The sequence below is a fragment of the Ursus americanus genome, chromosome 35 (genome assembly GCF_024610735.1).
Source record: "Ursus americanus isolate L20-20 chromosome 35, mUrsAme1.1.p, whole genome shotgun sequence".
Classification (NCBI taxonomy): Eukaryota; Metazoa; Chordata; class Mammalia; order Carnivora; family Ursidae; genus Ursus; species Ursus americanus.
Genome location: NC_142161.1, coordinates 110,144 through 128,592, shown reverse-complemented (window position 1 = coordinate 128,592; position 18,449 = coordinate 110,144). Strand labels below are relative to the sequence as shown.

The 18,449-nt window shown below is 39.9% G+C and overlaps 1 pseudogene; it reads left to right on the top strand.

Annotated features, from left to right (window-relative positions):
* Positions 1–786: 786 nt before the first annotated feature.
* LOC148107069 (T cell receptor delta variable 1 pseudogene) lies at positions 787–4,892 on the top strand (annotated as a pseudogene).
* The last annotated feature ends 13,557 nt before the right edge of the window (positions 4,893–18,449 follow it).

Here is an 18,449-nt window from a genome sequence, read left to right as displayed (position 1 = left end):
GTTTACATTTATTCCAGAGCGGTCGCTTGCATTGTGGTCTTGTTTTTTCACTCAAGTGTAGACTTGAATATGGTGATACTGGAATGCATCCCCACAGTCCCAGTGGTCTAGGGCTCAGGGCTGAGCCCTTTTTAAAAAACTCCTCAATTTATTCTAATGTGCCGCCAGCCTTGAGAAGCGTTGGCCTAGGACATTTTAAAGAGGCTGCTCCTCGGTCTGGCCTCTAGGGGGCAGTCCTGTCCACTAACACAACTCATAACTGTGAGAACATGCCCACGCTCTCTGGGGACCGGTGAGACGCCGGAGGCCGAACTTAGGGCAAAAAAAGGCCAGGGCTGATAATTAGAAGCCTGAATAATAATGAGGTCATTGAAGGCAAAATTACTTTTAGATTCTCCTAAACTTTGGGAAACTCTGTGAGCAACACTTTCCTTTTCTTACAAGTGCGATTTTCCCGAGGCCTGTCTTACACCCAGTCCCAGGCTTGTAAACCTCTCCATTGTGAGAACCTCCCCCATTTCATTATCATTTCTTTGGATACAGTTCACTTCGTAACAGTTTCATCCTTTATTACAGCCCCACTCAGAAGAATAACTTGGTCAGAAGAAGTTGTTCCTTTGTCTTGAGCAGGTCACCCTAACCTTCACATGGGCCCGTTGGTACTCATGTCATCCTTGACTCTTCTGGAATGACAACTGCAGCAGCCAAGATCTCAAGGTCTTCTGAAATAGTTCTCAGAAATGACTTGGATAAAGGCCACAGAGCTTTTGTGGTTTAAATGTAAAGATGTATCAAAGTAATGGTGAGTTGTGGGGTTGGGAGGAACCGGGTACACGGTTAGTTCAAGGAGCTCAGGAACTGTCGTAATAAACATGCAGCCACCTACCTATCTAGTTAAGATTCAGTAGTGGACTCTGGGACATTGATCTTTTTTGCACAAACCTGTTTAATATCCTTAAAAAAATAAAGTATTACAGGGCTCCTGGGTGGCACAGCGGTTAAGCGTCTGCCTTCAGCTCAGGGCGTGATCCCGGCGATCTGGGATGGAGCCCCACATCAGGCTCCTCCGCTAGGAGCCTGCTTCTTCCTCTCCCACTCCCCCTGCTTGTATTCCCTCTCTCGCTGGCTGTCTCTATCCTGTCGAATAAATAAATAAAATCTTTAAAACAAATAAAAAAAATAAAGTATTACAAAGAAATTAGAGAAAAATTATACCAATTTAAAAAATGGCAATGGATATGCACAAATAATTTCCAAATTAAAAAAATAACAAATACAAAAATGACAAGAATCTAACCTCAGTGATAAAATGCACATGAAAACAACAAGGAAATAATTTTTTTTCTCTACCAATCATTAAATAATATTTTTAAGCATTAGATGCTTATGTCATGAAACAAAACTCTTAGAAAACGCTATAGAAATGTCAATATGTATAGTCATTGTAGACGTTATTTGTTAATACATATAAAATAATTTTACTCGACAATTCTACATCCAGAAATTTATCCTTAAGAAATAGAATAATGGACCACAAGAAAGCAAATCTCAATAAGTATGAAAGCATCAATGTCATACCGATCAGGTTCTTTTACTACGGTGAACAAAGTCAGATACTATTACTAAAAAGCCAACTTCAAATAAAAAGAAATGCACTCCTGAATAATTTATGAAACAAAAAAGAAATTATAATTGAATTGTTAAAATATTTACAACTGAACAATTGTGAAAGGCCCACATTTTAAAACTTGTGCGATGAACCGAAGCAGTACACAGAGAAAATTTTATAGCCTTAAAACTAGATCAAAACAAAAAGACTGAATGTAATGAGCTAAACATTCAATCAGAAAGTTTTAAAAGAGAATAAGAGCATACAACCAAAGTAGGAGGGAAAAAATAGTAATAATAAGAGCTGAAATTAAAGAAATAAAGACAAAGAAGGGAAGGAAAGAATCATTTTAAAATGGTTCTTTGAAAAGAATCAGAAAATGGACAATTCTCTGATAAAATTTGTCAAGGAAAAAAGCAAGACAGAAAAAAGTTGTGTAAAGGAAGATTGTAACTACATAGTAAACATTTAAATAATTATAAGACAATGCAAGGAGTAAATTCATACAAATAAATTTGAAAACTTGAACAAAATGTAAAACTTTCTAAAAATTATAGTCCAGCAAAACAGACAAGAAAAAAGTGATAACTTGAATTTATATATAAATTAAAGAAATTTAAAACTCCATGCATACATATGGTTTCACAGGCAAGTTACATCAAACCCAAGACCAATAATTTCCATACCTGAGTTCTGAGAAAAACGAAAACAAGAAGACATTTTATGAGACCAAGAGAACCACAATGACAAAAATAAACAGATAGATTGTACATGACAATTATAGACCAATATTACATATGAAAAGCAATGACTACTCCTAAAACTTACTTACCAAACCAGCATTGGATATTAAAAAGTGTTACCAGTGCACCATGATCGATTAGGATTTATTTCAGGAGTATGAGGAGTGTTTAATATCAGTGCAACATACCGCACATAAAGATATTAACTATAAAAGTCTCTATAACTATAAAAAAAATGCAGGAAAGTGATTTGGTCACTTTTACTAATTATAGTATTTATAATTAAAGGCTTTCCACAAACTAGGAAGAAAAGGGAACTTACTTAACCTGGCAAAGGGAATCTTTGAATTTGTTTTCAAAGTGAGATGTTAAAAGCATTCCCTTAAAAATTTGAAAAAGACAACAATTTCCAATATTATTCTTTCTATTCTACATTTCACTAAATGTCTTAACGAGTGCAGAAAAATAATAAAAACATCAGAACTGGAAAGAGAAAACACATTTACCATTAATCACACATGGCTGACTCCGTTTCTGGGGGAGAAAGTGTACAAATGAGCCTAGAATATCTCTTCCTCCCAGAAAACTAGGAAAACTATCACGGACCACAGAGGTCATATCAAAAAGACCAGGAGCAGCCTGGAAGGATTTCTGCTGGTAAAGATGGGACAATTCCCACATCAAAAAGACCATGAATCCAACAGATTGAAACACACCAAGTGTGTTTAAATCCGTGAGTTCATAAAAGAATCCTCCTCAATTACTTTTGGAGATTTACCGTGGTTGCCTGGGATTTGCTTGGGACTATTTCGGGGTTAGTACCGAAAAACCCCGTGTCCTGAGGAATCCCCTCCATCTCAGGCAAACAGGGATGGCTGGCCACCCTAAAGGTCAAAAGCTCATTATCTTGAAGACTAATAAATGAATGGAAAGAATCACACACTTAACCCCAAAGAAAAATCAAGTAATTGACAAGGAAAAATTATCTTTATAGAAATATTTCAGTTAATGAATGAAGTAGAAATGATATCATTAGAATATTATCATTTTGCAAACCAACTCCTAATCAAACAATAGATCTAGTCATTGTTTATGAACAGTCACTAGCAACACACACACACACACACACACACACACACACACAAGACAATCCAACATTACGTGTCTCTTGAGTAAAGTACACAGCCCCAAGATGTCTGGGATTTGCTTTAAACTAAGCAGAAGTGGGAGACATCAGATGTGTGTAGGATGAGGAGGGTGAGAACTAACACGATCGGCCATGAGTTGGTAATTGAAGAACCTGGACAATGAGTACGAGTGGTTTCATTACACTATTCTCTCTTTTGTGGATGTTTGCGTTTTCCGTGATTAAAAACTTTAAAACAACATAGCTACATACAAATAAATTGTCAGAAAGGCAAAGACTTACATTTACAATGTCCACTGAATCTTATTTAAACCAGTCAAAGAGGAAAGAAAATGTTGTCAAACAGTGATGCTTAAACAAATTCAGGCACGCTGATACGACAGAGTAGCGCGAAGCTGTAAACAGCACATTTTCACATGCAGTTGAGTGACCTGTGACACACTCATGTACATAACGGTAAACAAAAATACTTTAATTTGATCCCAATTCCCTGAAAGTACGCATATTTGCATTAAAAATACTGAAAGAAATACAGCGAAATGTTAACAGTATTTATCTCTGGGTGATGAGATTATGGTTGGATTGTATTGTCTACGTTCTCCTTTTTGGTTATGTCTACATTGGACAAGTTTTCATGATAAACAGCATGCAACATGTTACAGATCAGTTAGAGAAGAGAGGCCTGGAGGAAGAGAGGCAAACACAGACGGCAGGAAGTGTGACTTAGCTTGCGTGGGCAGAACCCCGGCTTCCAGCTCTATAGTGGCAAAACCGCAGGGCCACCCAGCTCCAGTGACACTACAAAGGGCCTGGCAGGTGGCAGGCAGAATAAGAGCCATTGCTTGGGCAGAAAGGACCCCGAGGATGCAGTCCAGGCTGCTGGCTGTGTTATGCACATCCACCTTGGTAAGGAGCGCACCAACCCTGTGGCCGGGGCCCGAGGAAGGAGGTTTGGGAAGGAAGTTAGAAGAGAACATGACTGTGCCTTTCCCCACTTTGTTTTCTGGGTCAAAACCTGAATCATTGTGACAGCTTTCTTGGCAGCAATGGCAGCAGCTAAGTCCTGTTTTTCTTCTTTTCTACAGGATCCAGATATGCGGACAAGGTCCGTCAATCTCCAAGTACAGTGCGTGGAGAGGAGGGACAGTCTGTGATGTTGGACTGCAGCTTCACACTCAGCTATAACTACTATGTGATGAACTGGTATCACCAGCCTCCCAATGGAAAGATGGCTCAAATCATTAGCATGTTTTCTGATAGCAGCAGCCAAAAGCAAGGACGATATGCTCTGTCCTTTCAGAAAGGAAGCAAATCCCTAAAGCTGACCATCACGGGCTTGCAGCCTTCAGACACAGGCGTCTATTTCTGTGCTGTTGGAGAAACTACACAGTGAGAAGAGTGACAGGGAGAGCCTTACAAAAACCCCCTGCGCTCAGCATGAAACAGCCACCTGTTCCAGGAGCTTAGGAGAAAACAACCCGCAGGACAGGAAAAGGGTAGACAGAAGACACGGTGGGTGGCACTGGTGGGTCTAGAGAGGAAGCTGATGAATGTTCTAGCAACAATCTTCCCACATCTGGTATCAAAGAAAGAGTTGTGGTTATAAGATCCCAGCCTCAAAAACATTGTCATCTCGGAATCTTGGTGCCTGAGGATGACATAGCTGACCGAGATACTCATCTGTCTTTTCCATCTGCCCAACATCCATCCCCCTTTTCTGGTGACAACACCTGGATTTTCCCTGGGTAACCAAGCCACGCCTCCTCCAACCCATATCTGGGTGTAGATGAGGCAGAACCCACCCTTGTGCTCCCTGGCCAATTAACATAGTTCACCTCTTTGACCACAACAATTTGTCCAAGGATGGGTACCTGGCCCAAACCCCCAACCCAAAACTTAATGTGAAATTCTTAGGACTACTGCTGGGGAGGTAAGAGGAGAGGCTGGAAACCTAGAGCTGCCAGCAGCCCCCTTCCCACCACAAAGGAAGAGCATGATCTTGAAAAGAGAGGGTGAACTGAGCTCCCACAACATTGTTTGAGGCTCCAGACCCTGCAGTGATTAGAGATCTACTTGGGACTTTCCAGTTGTACACGCCATCTGCCTTAGCTTATGTTCCCCCAAAGAAGACAAGGATTCAAGTGCAAGTGGTTTAGTTGGGAGGTGATCCCAGGGGCTCTGGGAAGAATGACAGGAAGGGAAGTCAGCCAGTGAAGGGCACGTGTGTTCTCAAGCCAGCTGCCACTGTGGGCATGCAGAGTTTCATCCTACCAGGGATCTCTGCGAACCAGTGTGAGACACTTGCTTCAACTTGTCCCACTTGAGAGCCAAAGGAGCTAAGGTATTGATACCCCAAATCTCGCGTGTCATGGGTGGAAGATAACTCCTGGGGATATGAGTGCTGATTCCCCAGCACTTAAGTCTGCCAAGCAGGCTGGGCAGTAAGAGAAAGTCCTTAGGCCAAGAAACTCAAGTTCTGGTGGGAGGAAGGGAATAGTGTGCACCCAAGTCATAAGCACAAAGGGATAGAGGGAAGACACCAAAAATGCAAGATAATTATTTTCTCTTTTTTTATAAATTATTTTGAGTTGGGTTTTCCATCACTTGCAATCAAAAGGGACCTAACTAAAAAAGATAACTCAATAAAGACAACATTGGGTAAAATGAATTAACCAAATAAAATACTTTGAAATTTAAACTTTTGGCATGCTGTAGTTGAGAAAGGTTACAACTCTTCAAACTTTTCATATTAGATCAGTTGTTCAACTCTTTCCTCCCACATGATCCTGGGTAGCAAGGAGGAGGGACTAATCTCACACCTGTACCTACTATTGCCCCGGACATTTAGCTGTTCCCTCCCTTTCCAGACTCTTCCTGCTCTGGGTCACCTTGCTTAGTGCTGCCAGATCAATCTCCCTATAGCATCCATCCAAAGAATCGTGCTTGCTTAAAACTTCTGGATTCCCTGTGACACTGTGCTTTTCCCAAATCCAAAATTCTGCTCCTGCTGTTTGCCTCTCCTGCAATATGTTTCCCTCCATTTCTACCTTTTGAACTCACTATCTCTCAAAATCTATTTCACACCTTGATGTTTCTGAGGATAGCACAGTAGCATTAAGCATGCCTAGATCTCATATCTTGGTTTCTTCTTCTTTTTTTAAGATTTTATGTATGTATGTATGTATATATGTATGTATGTATTTATTTATTTATTTATTTATTTATTTGAGAGAAAAGAGCATGAGCAGGGGGAGGGGCAGAGGGAAAAGCAGACTCACAGAAGCGCAGAGCCCAACAGGGGGCTCGATCCCACGACACTGAGATCATGACCTGAGCCAAAATCAAGAGTCAAATACTCAACTGACTGAGCCACGCAGGTGAGGCTCGTATCTTGGTTTTGAATACCATTTTTCAATAAAAGGAACCAGAGCTCCTTGGAGAAATGGCTGACTCTAGGGCTGAGGCAAGATGAGGCTGAAACATCTTAGAGTGTTCAAAAAAAGAAAAGCACCACCACCATCCATGATGGGGCTAGGTTAAAGGGACATAGGAATCAACTGAGAAAGCTCGCTGTGGCCAAAGCTGGAACAATTGCAGCAACAAAATATATCAAGTAGTATTGAGTAATAACCCAAAGTTTAAAATGAGTATCCAAGGGTCACTGATATAAATTATTGAATAAATACATGAGGGAGAACAGACCAATCTCCCATGCGGAAGAATTCTAAATATGTAGACACCCCACACTTCCCACTCCTTACGTGTGTGCCTCACACAGTGACTTCCTTGCAAAAGGGACAGTATGGAAAAGGTGACAAAGAGCACCTTTAGAGTGGAAAAACCTGACAAATACCGCCTTAGACCAGTGATCACGGTCAACATCAACAGAGATAGGTCATGTTGGTAGCATGTCCCCTTGATATGACATGATGAGAAATGGTATTACCTCCATGGTCTTCCTCCTCAAAACCCATAACCCCAGTCTGATCATGAGGAAATTACCAGAAAAAAATCCCAGTTGAAGGCCATTCTACAAAATATCTAACTAATACTCCTCAAAGTTGTCCAGATCTTCAAAAATAAGGAAAATCTGAGAAATTGTCATAGCCAAGAGGGGCCTAAGGAGACATAACTAAATGTAATGTGGTCTCCTAGCGGGATTCTGCAGGAGACAAAGGACATTAGGTAAAATCAAAGTAAGTCTACTAAACTATGAATTTTAATTAATAATAATTTAGTAAAACCAATAATGCATTGTTTTATTAATTGTGGCAACTCTGCCATTGTCAGATGTTAATAATAAGGGACACTGGGTGTGCGGTGTATGGAAACTATGTGTACCATCCTCACAACGTTCCGGTAAATCCAAAACTGTTCTAAAATTAAACATCTATTATAAAAACTTACAAAACTGTAGGTTTCATAGGGCCTGCATTTTGTGGAGGGAGAATCACAATTTTATGTATACCCATATCATTATATATACATCAAAAAGTCTTGAACTGTGCTGTCCAAGACATAGCCACTAGGTACAGGTGGCTCTTCAACACTTGGACTGTGACTGGTCCAAACTGAGATGTGCTGTGAGTGTGAAATATACACCAAGTCTCAAAGACTTAGTATGAAGGAAAGAATGTAAACAATCTCATTGGTATTTTTTTATTGACTAATGTTGAAATGATATTTTGGGTTTATTGGGTTAAATAAAATCTAGTTTTACAATTAATTTTATATATTTATTTATAGTTTCTTCTACTGTGGCTAATAAAAAATTGTAATTATGTATGTGGCTCACATTGTATTTCTATTGATAGCAGTGGCCTAAAAGGATAGACATGAAATGTTAACAATAGCTATTCTTAGTAGTGGAATTCAGGGTGATTTTTTTTTTAGCTTTCCTTTTTCTAATTTTTCTTCAGTAAATGTGTGTTCCTTGTACCATAAAAAAAAGTAATAAAAGTAAAAAGACACAAAGAACTATTGCTACGAAATGTCACATTAAAAGACGGAAGCACTGAGCGGAAATGTCAAGCTGTAGAGTCCTTCATTAATTAATTATTCACCCATTCATTTGAATATACATATATTAAGTATCCCATGTACAAGGCACTGGGATAGTCGCTGGGAATACAAATACACACAAAAAAGATGAGCTATAATTATTTCCTTCAATTTCACAGTCCACTTGGGAAATTAAGCTTGTAAATAAAATATTAGAACACTGTATGGTCAGTGATACCGTGGTGATTTCTGTAGGCAATTCGCCTCTATTTCCTGCTTTAAATGCTGCTGTTTTTCTGGCTCCGACCTCAGTCTAATGCTTTGTCCACACCTTGATTACAACAAATACCTCTGTCCTAATGACTATGCTTCTAAACTTGCTTTTGCTCTGTACCTCCAGCATCCTTTTGGTTAGATGACCTTTGAGCAATATAAACTGTACAAGCCTAAAACTCATGATGTTTTCATGTCCCCTACTCCAAGCTCTTCTGCCTCTGTATTTCTTGTCTTAAACAGCCCTATATAGAAGGCAAATTTAGTGATTTTACTCAAAATTTTTTAGAGTTAGCCTGGCATAAGCCCACACATCATTTGCCTTTAGCTACCAATTCAACCTCATTGCCTGACGCATCTCTCACTAACGTTGACCCGGAAATACCAAAATACTTAATTCAGGAAATATCATGAGCGAATACTTCTCTTGTCTCCATCCTTCCCTCTACCCTTTCCTTTGTTTGGAGTTTCCAACCTCATCATCACCTCCCCATCATGGTCCCCTGACATCCCTCTGAAGCTGTCCTTGATCTTTCAGGCAAAATTAAGGTCTCTCTCTGGATCTCTTTGAAATTTGTACATACCTCCAGAATAACATTCATCTTCTTATGTTTTTAGATATTTATTTCCTGCTTCCTCTAGGATATTCAATTCCTCAAGACCAAGAATTATGTCTCTTTCACCTTGATATCCTCAGTATTACACAGAACATGACAGGTAGAACACTCTTAAGTTTACTGAATATTTCCCATCTTCCTTCACCTTTCTTACTCTACTGTGGTCACTCTTAACCCCCAGAATGGTTCCTTGAATGGCCCAAGCAGGCTTCCACCTCTGGGTTTTTTTTACTTGAATATTCTTGCTTCAAATGATTCTCTTCATCCCATCATTCAGATCACTGCTCAAACACCACCTCATCAGAGAGGTCTTTCCTTCGATCCTATAAGTCAATGTATCCTTATAAATAATTTTTTGAGGTAAGCAGGTCTTATGAGGAATGAGTCGGTTACAGATTAAGAATCACTGGGTTGTAAAAAATTTCAGCTAGGAAAGTATTCCATCATTTTATTGTTGATACAACTATGTACAGAAGCCCATTATCAATTTATTTATTTCACCCCAGAGAGCTGTAATACACACATTGTCCATCAGTACCAGTCCATTAATTCTCATTTCTGGGATTCCCAGCTTGCTCTAAGCCTCACTGTTAATATGAATATTTCACGGTAGAGTGTACAAACTTTGAGGATAAGTACAATGCTTTCTCTGTTTCTTCTACTTACCTTAAGGCTCTCACACACTGTGTGTTGCTCATAAATATTTGTTAGTAAAGAGAATAGTTATTAAGGTAAAAATTTGTCTATTCAGCAAGTTTTCAAGGCAACTGGGACAGCTAGTCTCCAGAGATGGTCCTCCAATGAACTGTGCCTCCCAATAGTCAGACTCTGTGTCGTCCCCTCACCTTGAAATCTGGACTCAACTGTAACCAGTAGAATGTGGCAGAAATGATGTTACATAGGACTACTGAGGCTCTGTCAGAAGCAGCTTTGTAGTTTCTGTTTTGGTTTCTTGGAACACTCATTCTGGGAGAAGGCAGCCATCACGTAAGCTGTTCCACTACTTGCATACCACCATGCTGTGAGGAAGCTAAATGAGAGAAAGATGCCTTGTCAGCCCTCACCAATTTCAGGACAACACCCCCATCCCAAGCTCCATCATGTTAGCAAGGAAGCCATAGAAGACATCATACCCAGCTGAGCCATCAGATGACTGCAGTCCAGCCAACACCTGACAAGGAACATGAGAGACCTTGAACAAGAAACACAGAGCTAAGCCCACTCAACCCACAGCACTCTAAGAGATGATAATAAAAGTTGGTTTTAAAGCACCTCCGTTTTGGGTAGTTGGTTACACAGCAGCTGTAACTTACCATTTTACAGAACCCTTGTCTCTGGTGAAAGAGCATCTATTTGGGGGACCAGGACAACCAATTCGGCAGCTCTCTTTTTCTAGGCACCTTTCAAAACTGGAAGCCTTTCAAATCACTCAGTACATAGGTCTAGGCTAATAACAACACAGCCAAATAAGGCATATATTGCCTCCAAAATCCGGTGCAACACAGCTGGTATTGTGACTCTTTCTTAATGGTAGGAGAGACCAGATGTAGCAGCTTGACCTTGACCCAGCAAGAGATATCTCAACTTGTCCCAGACCATGGAAACCCAAAAAACTTCTTTGAAGGAGCAAGACCCTAAATTTTTCTGGAATGTATGTCCTGCCCTTTGGCATATATATGTCTTACCAAGGTGTCTAAAGTAGTTGGTCCATCAAGGTAGTGGATCCGTGTGATGTCTTGTGGAGAAGCAATCAGTTCGCTGTGGAATAGGACGGATAAGGTGGGGAGGATTGATAGATCCTTAAAGTGAAACAATGAAGGTATACAGCTGGCCCTTCTGGGTGAAAAAAAAATGCTTCCAGTAGTCTCTGCTAGTATGTTCATAGAGCAACAAAATTATTTTCCATTTCAAGTCCCAAATCAAGGGATTTGTCGATTTAATCCAACAATGAAACCACATTTGGAACAGCAGCTGCAATCCTATTCACCATCTGATTAAGTTTACAGAAATCTTTTGTCATTCTTCTAGAACCATCCACCTTCGACTTGGGCCAAATATATGGGGTGATGGAGTTGTGCTGGAGTCTCTACAGTTCCTCTGGGATGCAGTACTACTTTGGATCTACTGTTTTGGAACACAGTGGCAGTTCTCGTGTCTTCTACTTGCCCTCATTCCACAGATCAGATAACACTTGTAGTGATTCTGCTATTCGTTGAGTGTGTCTCTTTCAATTAGGTATTCTAGAACTTGGGAAATAACCATTAGATGAGTTCAGAGCCCAGCTAGATACACTGTCAGATGGACCTGAGCCAAAATACCATTAGTCATTCAGCCTTAATAAACCCCTACTTTGATAAAGAAACAGTGTCGTGACATATTGGGTTTCCAAGACTTAGTATCATTTCAGAGCCAGTGTCCAGAAATCCCCAAAAAGTCTAGTTATTTTCCCTTCCCTCATGCCTTATCACCTTGGTAGATGGCTGCAGGTCTTTTGGGAGAAGGGAAGAATGAAAATTTGCAATTATATAAAATTTTTAAATTATTTAAACTTAAAATTTTAAATTGTATAAACTTTTGGCCATATAAATATAAATTAGGAAGATCTTACAATTCTCTTGGCACGTACGACACCTCATTATTTTTTACTTGTCCCCATGGGGCCTGCCCTGTGTCTGGCTGTAGATACAGGAACAATGGAAGATGTTGAGGGTGTGTCTCGAGGAGTCTCAGCCTTTATCCATTATCCAGACAATAGGTCGTCACAGGTTCTTCAAGCAGGGAGGAACTAAACTCCTTGGACAAGGGAGGAAGTCGGCTTCTGCAGAAAGGAGACTGAGGGGCTGCAAGGCCTCAATTTCATCAGAGTCTGCCCACATGTTCCTATCTCAGTTTTCAGGAGCCTAAGTCAATTCCAATCAATACCCTAATTTTAACCATATGAGGCCTTGAATCAAATTGGTCTGATCCAGCTACCCATCAGATTAGCCTTTGGGTTTGGTTTTCAGAAATATCAGACCCTGCAGCTATGAGAAATAAGGATTTCCATCAAGACAGTCACAGAAACTTTCCAGCTCCTTGCCTGGACCTTGAGTTGAAAAGGTATTGCCCTTAGTTCATTATTTTCTTTCTCCAATTTCTCTAAGGCACTTAGAAGCAGCCCATAGCCCTTGTACTCTTTATTTGCACTAAATTGTTCTATGGCGACAGCTACCTGGTAACCCTCCTCCTTTATTCTGCAGGCGTCCCATGTCAGGGACGACTAGTGTCCCATTTACCGTTGGCGATGGGATCGCTAACCTTCGTCAAATCAGAGAATCCATGCTAACTTCCCCTTTTTAAGGTTCTGTTCCTTCAAATCAGTTCGAGGGCCAATAATTGTTATCACTTAGGGGTCAGCCAGGTTAGCGGAACCACTGTAACTCCAAGATGAAGTCAGTTACCACTCTGTAGCTAGCTACCTCTTCTGTGCACCCACCACCAGCAGCTGGTGCTGGACCAGGGTCACTGTTGGTCAGCTGAGCCAAGAGTCAGAAAGATCAGCTGGACATAGAATGGAGGAGAACGAAGACAACGTGGGCTCTGCCGAGTACTTCTGCACCTATCCCTGTACCTGACCACAGTGACCTCCTTTTCTTTTTTTTTTTAAGATTTTATTTATTTATTTGACAGAGAGAGAGACAGCCAGAGAGAGAGGGAACACAAGCAGGGGGAGTGGGAGAGGAAGAAGCAGGCTCCCAATGGAGGAGCCTGATGTGGGGCTCGATCCCAGAACGCCGGGATCACGCCCTGAGCTGAAGGCAGACGCTTAACCACTGAGCCACCCAGGCGCCCCCACAGTGACCTTCTAAGAGGAATTGTAATCGGTTCACTTCTGCCTTCCAGGTCACGTGTGATTTCATCTTTTGGGCATCTCAGGACTACACGTGGAAAGGGATTCTGGGAAACGGAGTTGTCAGCTTAACCACACAGTCCAGCAGTCCTAAAGTGTGTGTCCTTATCCCAGATCTCAGAAGACAGGGAATATGGGCAGAAAGGAAAGTAGAGAAGACCCTGGGGCTTACTGGTGATCTTGTGACTGCGGCTGACCTGCCTGATTTGGGAGATGGTGATCTCCCGCTGCAGCCTGCCTGTCAGTGATTTGGGCAGGACCTCGTCAAATGAGAGAAAGAGAGAAATGAAGAAAGAAGAAGGAAGTGGAGGATGAAGTGAGACATTCCTAACACAGCTCAGTAAAGACGCCGATCTCTTCTTGCACATCATGACTCCCCAGCTCAGAGTGTTGGCCCCCTACCGGCGTGCAACGGTAACACAGCGCTCCCCACACCTGCCTCCTGCAACTAAGCGCTATGATGCGGGCTCCAGCCACACGCCCTGCCAGGCACTCTGGCCGCAGGGGTAGCACCAGAGAACAGAGGCGAAATATCTGCAAAAGGAACCTCAGAGTTCCCAACCTGCCAGCGAAGTTTCTCAACCGGAGTCAGATGTATCTCCTTGAAAGGACAAATGGTTTTCACAGACCCCAGTGTTAACTACACTACTTTGAACATAATATTATTTAAACATGTAGAAACATAAAATGGTGTTTAAACTCTATGTGCTCATCACGCTTCTGCCAACAATAAAAAAATACACGTTAAACATTCACAAAACTTCAAAACCAATAAAACTTTAAAGATCTTCATTTAATATAGTACAGGAAGTTTTACTAAGACTAAATCATGTTTTGAATTGAATAGATAAAAATATGTATGTGGTATTGGGTTTTACTTATCAGCCTGATTCTTCTGATTTTACGTATGATTTCCATCATTGTTATTTTTCCTTTGTTCAAAAATAAATTCGTATTGAATAGTTAACCCATTCACTTGATGATCCAATTAATTTACTCTGCACCAACAGCACAGTCTTGAAAGAAATATTTTTAACTTTTAATAAAACAATCTTTACTAAATTATTACTACTGTACCAATTGCTAATCAATAGTAGCTAAAAGCCTTACAGGAAAGATGAGATCCACATAGCACGGCCACACGAACGGTGAGCACACTACTGATGGTACACTGAGTTCTACATGTTTATGGCATCCAACTTGAGATGGTCCCCTTTCTTTTCTTTTTTTTTTTTTTAAAGATTTTATTTATTTATTTGACGGAGAGAGAGACAGCCAGCAAGAGAGGGAACACAAGCAGGGGGAGTGGGAGAGGAAGAAGCAGGCTCCCAGCGGAGGAGCCTGATGCGGGATCACGCCCTGAGCCAAAGGCAGACGCTTAACGACTGAGCCATGCAGGCGCCCCAATGATCCCATTTTCTTGTAATTGTTTTCTATCGAAATCACCTGACATCGTTTGACCTTCCTTTAGCGCTAATATTACTAAAAGAGCAAAGGAGGGCGCTGGAGTCTTGCAGCACTATTTGCTTATAAGATCATTATTAAGATAAGCCCCAGTGTGAGTCACTTGCATTTTATAAGAAACAGATATTCCTTACAATCTTGCATAATTCAGGATTGATTTCCCAATGGAGGAAAATGAAGAATTGGTTTACAGAGCCCATATATATATAAATTCGTAGCACATTTCTGTTTTGCTGCTGCTCTTTATTTTCTTAGCATTATCTATAATATTGGGCAATTGCTCTTTAAATAAATAATAAAATATATCAAAGCAGTCGTTTGGCTTTCTTCATGGCCCCAAATTATAGCTAACCTCTGTTTTAAAGTTACGGATAAAAAAAAGTTAATGGGGCGCCTGGGTAGCTCAGTTGGTTAAGTGACCAACTCCTTTTTTTTTTTTTAAGATTTTATTTATTTATTTGACAGAGAAAGAGACAGCCAGCGAGAGAGGGAACACAAGTAGGGGGAGTGGGAGAGGAAGAAGCAGGCTCATAGCGGAAGAGCCCGATGTGGGGCTCGATCCCATAACGCCAGGATCACGCCCTGAGCCGAAGGCAGACGCTTAACCGCTGTGCCACCCAGGTGGCCCAAGTGACCAACTCTTGATTTCAGCTCCGGTCATGATCTCAGGGTCCTGAATGGAGACCCACGTCGATGGGCATGGAGCCTGCTTAAGATTCTCTCTCTCCCTCGGCCCCTCACCCCACCAAAAAAAAGTTATGTATTTAGATGCGCACTTTGCAGCATGAGTTTTTGTACCAACTCTTAACTAATGCTAACATAATGAAAAATAACAGCGGGAAAGTGACCAATATCTCTTACAGATATTCTCATGAACCAAAAGGTAGAACACAGTATGCTAACAAAGAAATGTCCAGTTGTTTCCGTTACAAGCTGAAGTGACGCCACCATGTGGCAGGAGTAAAAATAATTTACAATTCTTTTGTTTTGTCAACTGAAATTACGCAAATCTTAATTTAAATTTGGTGAAAACCACAATATTACAAATTTCGCTCATAAAAGATGGGTTATTAATTTTTATATCACGCCACTTAAATTACACATAATTTATGCTGTTCAACTGCGTGTTTTAGACTAACACTCTATTGAGAACACATTCTTAATTCTCATAAAAACATGAAGACCCGTAAAACTTCCAAGATACGTCATTCTAAATATGATAAATACTAAGTATAAATAATTTTTTAAGTCCAATTTTAAAATTGGACTATTACTATTATAATTTCCATATGGGTCTTGGGAACGACTTAAAAGTAATGATAATTTTGTCTCTATAAAAAGAACACTATTCGAAACGGGAAAAAACTTAAAATGTAGAATACTGTCTGTCACGTAAAATTCATAAGTACTTTGCTTTCTAAATCCTTTAATCATAAATTTAAATAACCTAAATTCTTGATATGTTTAAGGCATAATTTATTAACTTGTTTATTTCAGAACAGCATAATATAATCTGATTGTTAAAATTAGTTGTTACCAAATTATGATTTTTTTTAATCTCTAGGAAGGTATCTCATTCGTGAGTATTGAATATCTGAGCTCATGGGGATTGGGTGATTACCTAATGAAAAGAGTTTTCTTTTCACTTTTATATTTTCTAAGTTTTCAATATAATAAGTATATATTAATTTTATGTTGAAAAATGAAAAAGTTTGGTGCAGCAATGTGGGGTTATAATAAGCTGGACACGACATAATTGTGTAACAAAAAGTGGTATAATAAATTATAAGTCTATATTCCATACAGATAAAAATAATGAAGTTAATCTATACATATAACAGGAAAAGGTCTTCAAAATGCATTATTGAGTGGGGAAAGAAGTTGCAGAACAATATAGAAAGCATGATGCCATTTATGTTAATAAAAGTACTTGCATAATGCAAACCCTGAATGCTGCACAGTAAAAGGATGTTATAGGTTTGCAAGATGGCACCCAGATACATTTCATCCACATCTGTTCCTTTTTGTAACTTCATTAGAACTAGCAAATTATACTGAATCTTTTCCCAATCAATTAACATACTTTGTTACGTAACATATTTGTTTTAAAAAGCAAAAAAACACTTGTTTTCCAAATGGCTTTGGGGTAGTCATAAGGTTTGCTGCTGGCTAGAGAAAGCTCTCGGTGGCAGAACGGCCATTGAGGAATTGGTTTTTAGTCTATATAATTAAGAAGGTGAATGTTCTTAGTAAACCCAGAGATGATTAACCCACCAGTGGTAAACTTAAGCTATTTAAATTGGGATGAGATTCAGACTTAAACCCAAATGCCAATGGTTTTGCATTGTCCCCGTGCAAGGCACTTCTTCCCTTGCTTATTATGATACCTTGGAAACCAAATTATTAATCATAAATTTCCTTGTTGAGAGTGTGGGCAGTTCAGTGGCTTGGGAGAAGGGATGTTAACCTTCCCCAAAGTTCTAACAAACCACCATGAAGAATCTACCTCCCAAAAAAACATCTATCCCGCAACTGGATTCCACAGGCATCCAAATCTTAACATCCCTGTCCTTTGGACAGTGCAGACGACTGTCCTTCCATGGATTATTATTTCCTTAAAGATATAATGCCAGAGTCAAGTGGGAATCTCAATTGCTTTCCTTGCAGAAGTGGGAGAAATTGTGTCTCCTCTCTTTATACATTAATTTAATTAGGCAAACTTTCACAGTCTCTCACTATCAGCCTACGGTCTCTCTGCCTTCCCAATCCTGGCAGAAGCCTTATCGCACTGAGAAAAATGGTACCATAAGTTGCACGTAAAGGGAGTTCCTGAGCATGTTAGCAGCAAGGAGACACCTGGCTCTGAACTCCACTAATAAGATCAACCTCTGATTGAAGTCCCAACCAAGTCTTCCTCCCAACCCAAGCTATTCTTCCTTCATCCAAATGTCCCCTCCCTCTGAAAAAGGAATTTCTGGAGTAAAGGCAGTAAACAAAATTATCAGGAGAGACACAAATACAGAAATTTGAGTGCATAAAGTCAAAAGATTTCTAAATGTCCAAAATGTTTTAATTAAAAGATAATAGTTTTTTAAAAGTATATGAGTTGTATAACAGTGCCATGTTGATATGCTTCATATATAAAGAGTTCCTATGAATGAATAAGGAAAACACCAGCCTGATAAATATATAGGGAAAAACTAGACACAAAAACTACATATAAATTGCTAATGAATATTTGAAAAAGTCAACCACACTTAAAATTAAAAAATTCAAATGAAAACAACTATCTTTCGTACCAAATAATATGGATCTTTGTAACAATTGCACCTCAGTGCTGATGAAACTGGGCACAGTTAAGGGCACTTACATCTGTTGCTGCTATGATTACAAATTGATATAATATAACACAGATTTCAAGACCTTTTAAAATGGTCATCCCAGGACACCAGGGTGGCTCAGTCGGTTAGGCGTCTGCCTTTGGTTCAGGTCATGATCCCAGAGTCCTGGGATGGAGCCCCACATCGGGCTCCCTGCTCCACGGGGAGCCTGCTTCTCCCTTTCCCTCTGCCTGCTGTTTCCCCTGCTTGTGTTCTCTCTTTGTCAAATAAATAAATAAAATCTTTAAAAAAATAAAATAAAATGGTCATCCCTCTTGGCCCAACAATTGGTAATCTGTCTTTAAAAAAATTATCTGAGCAGATTT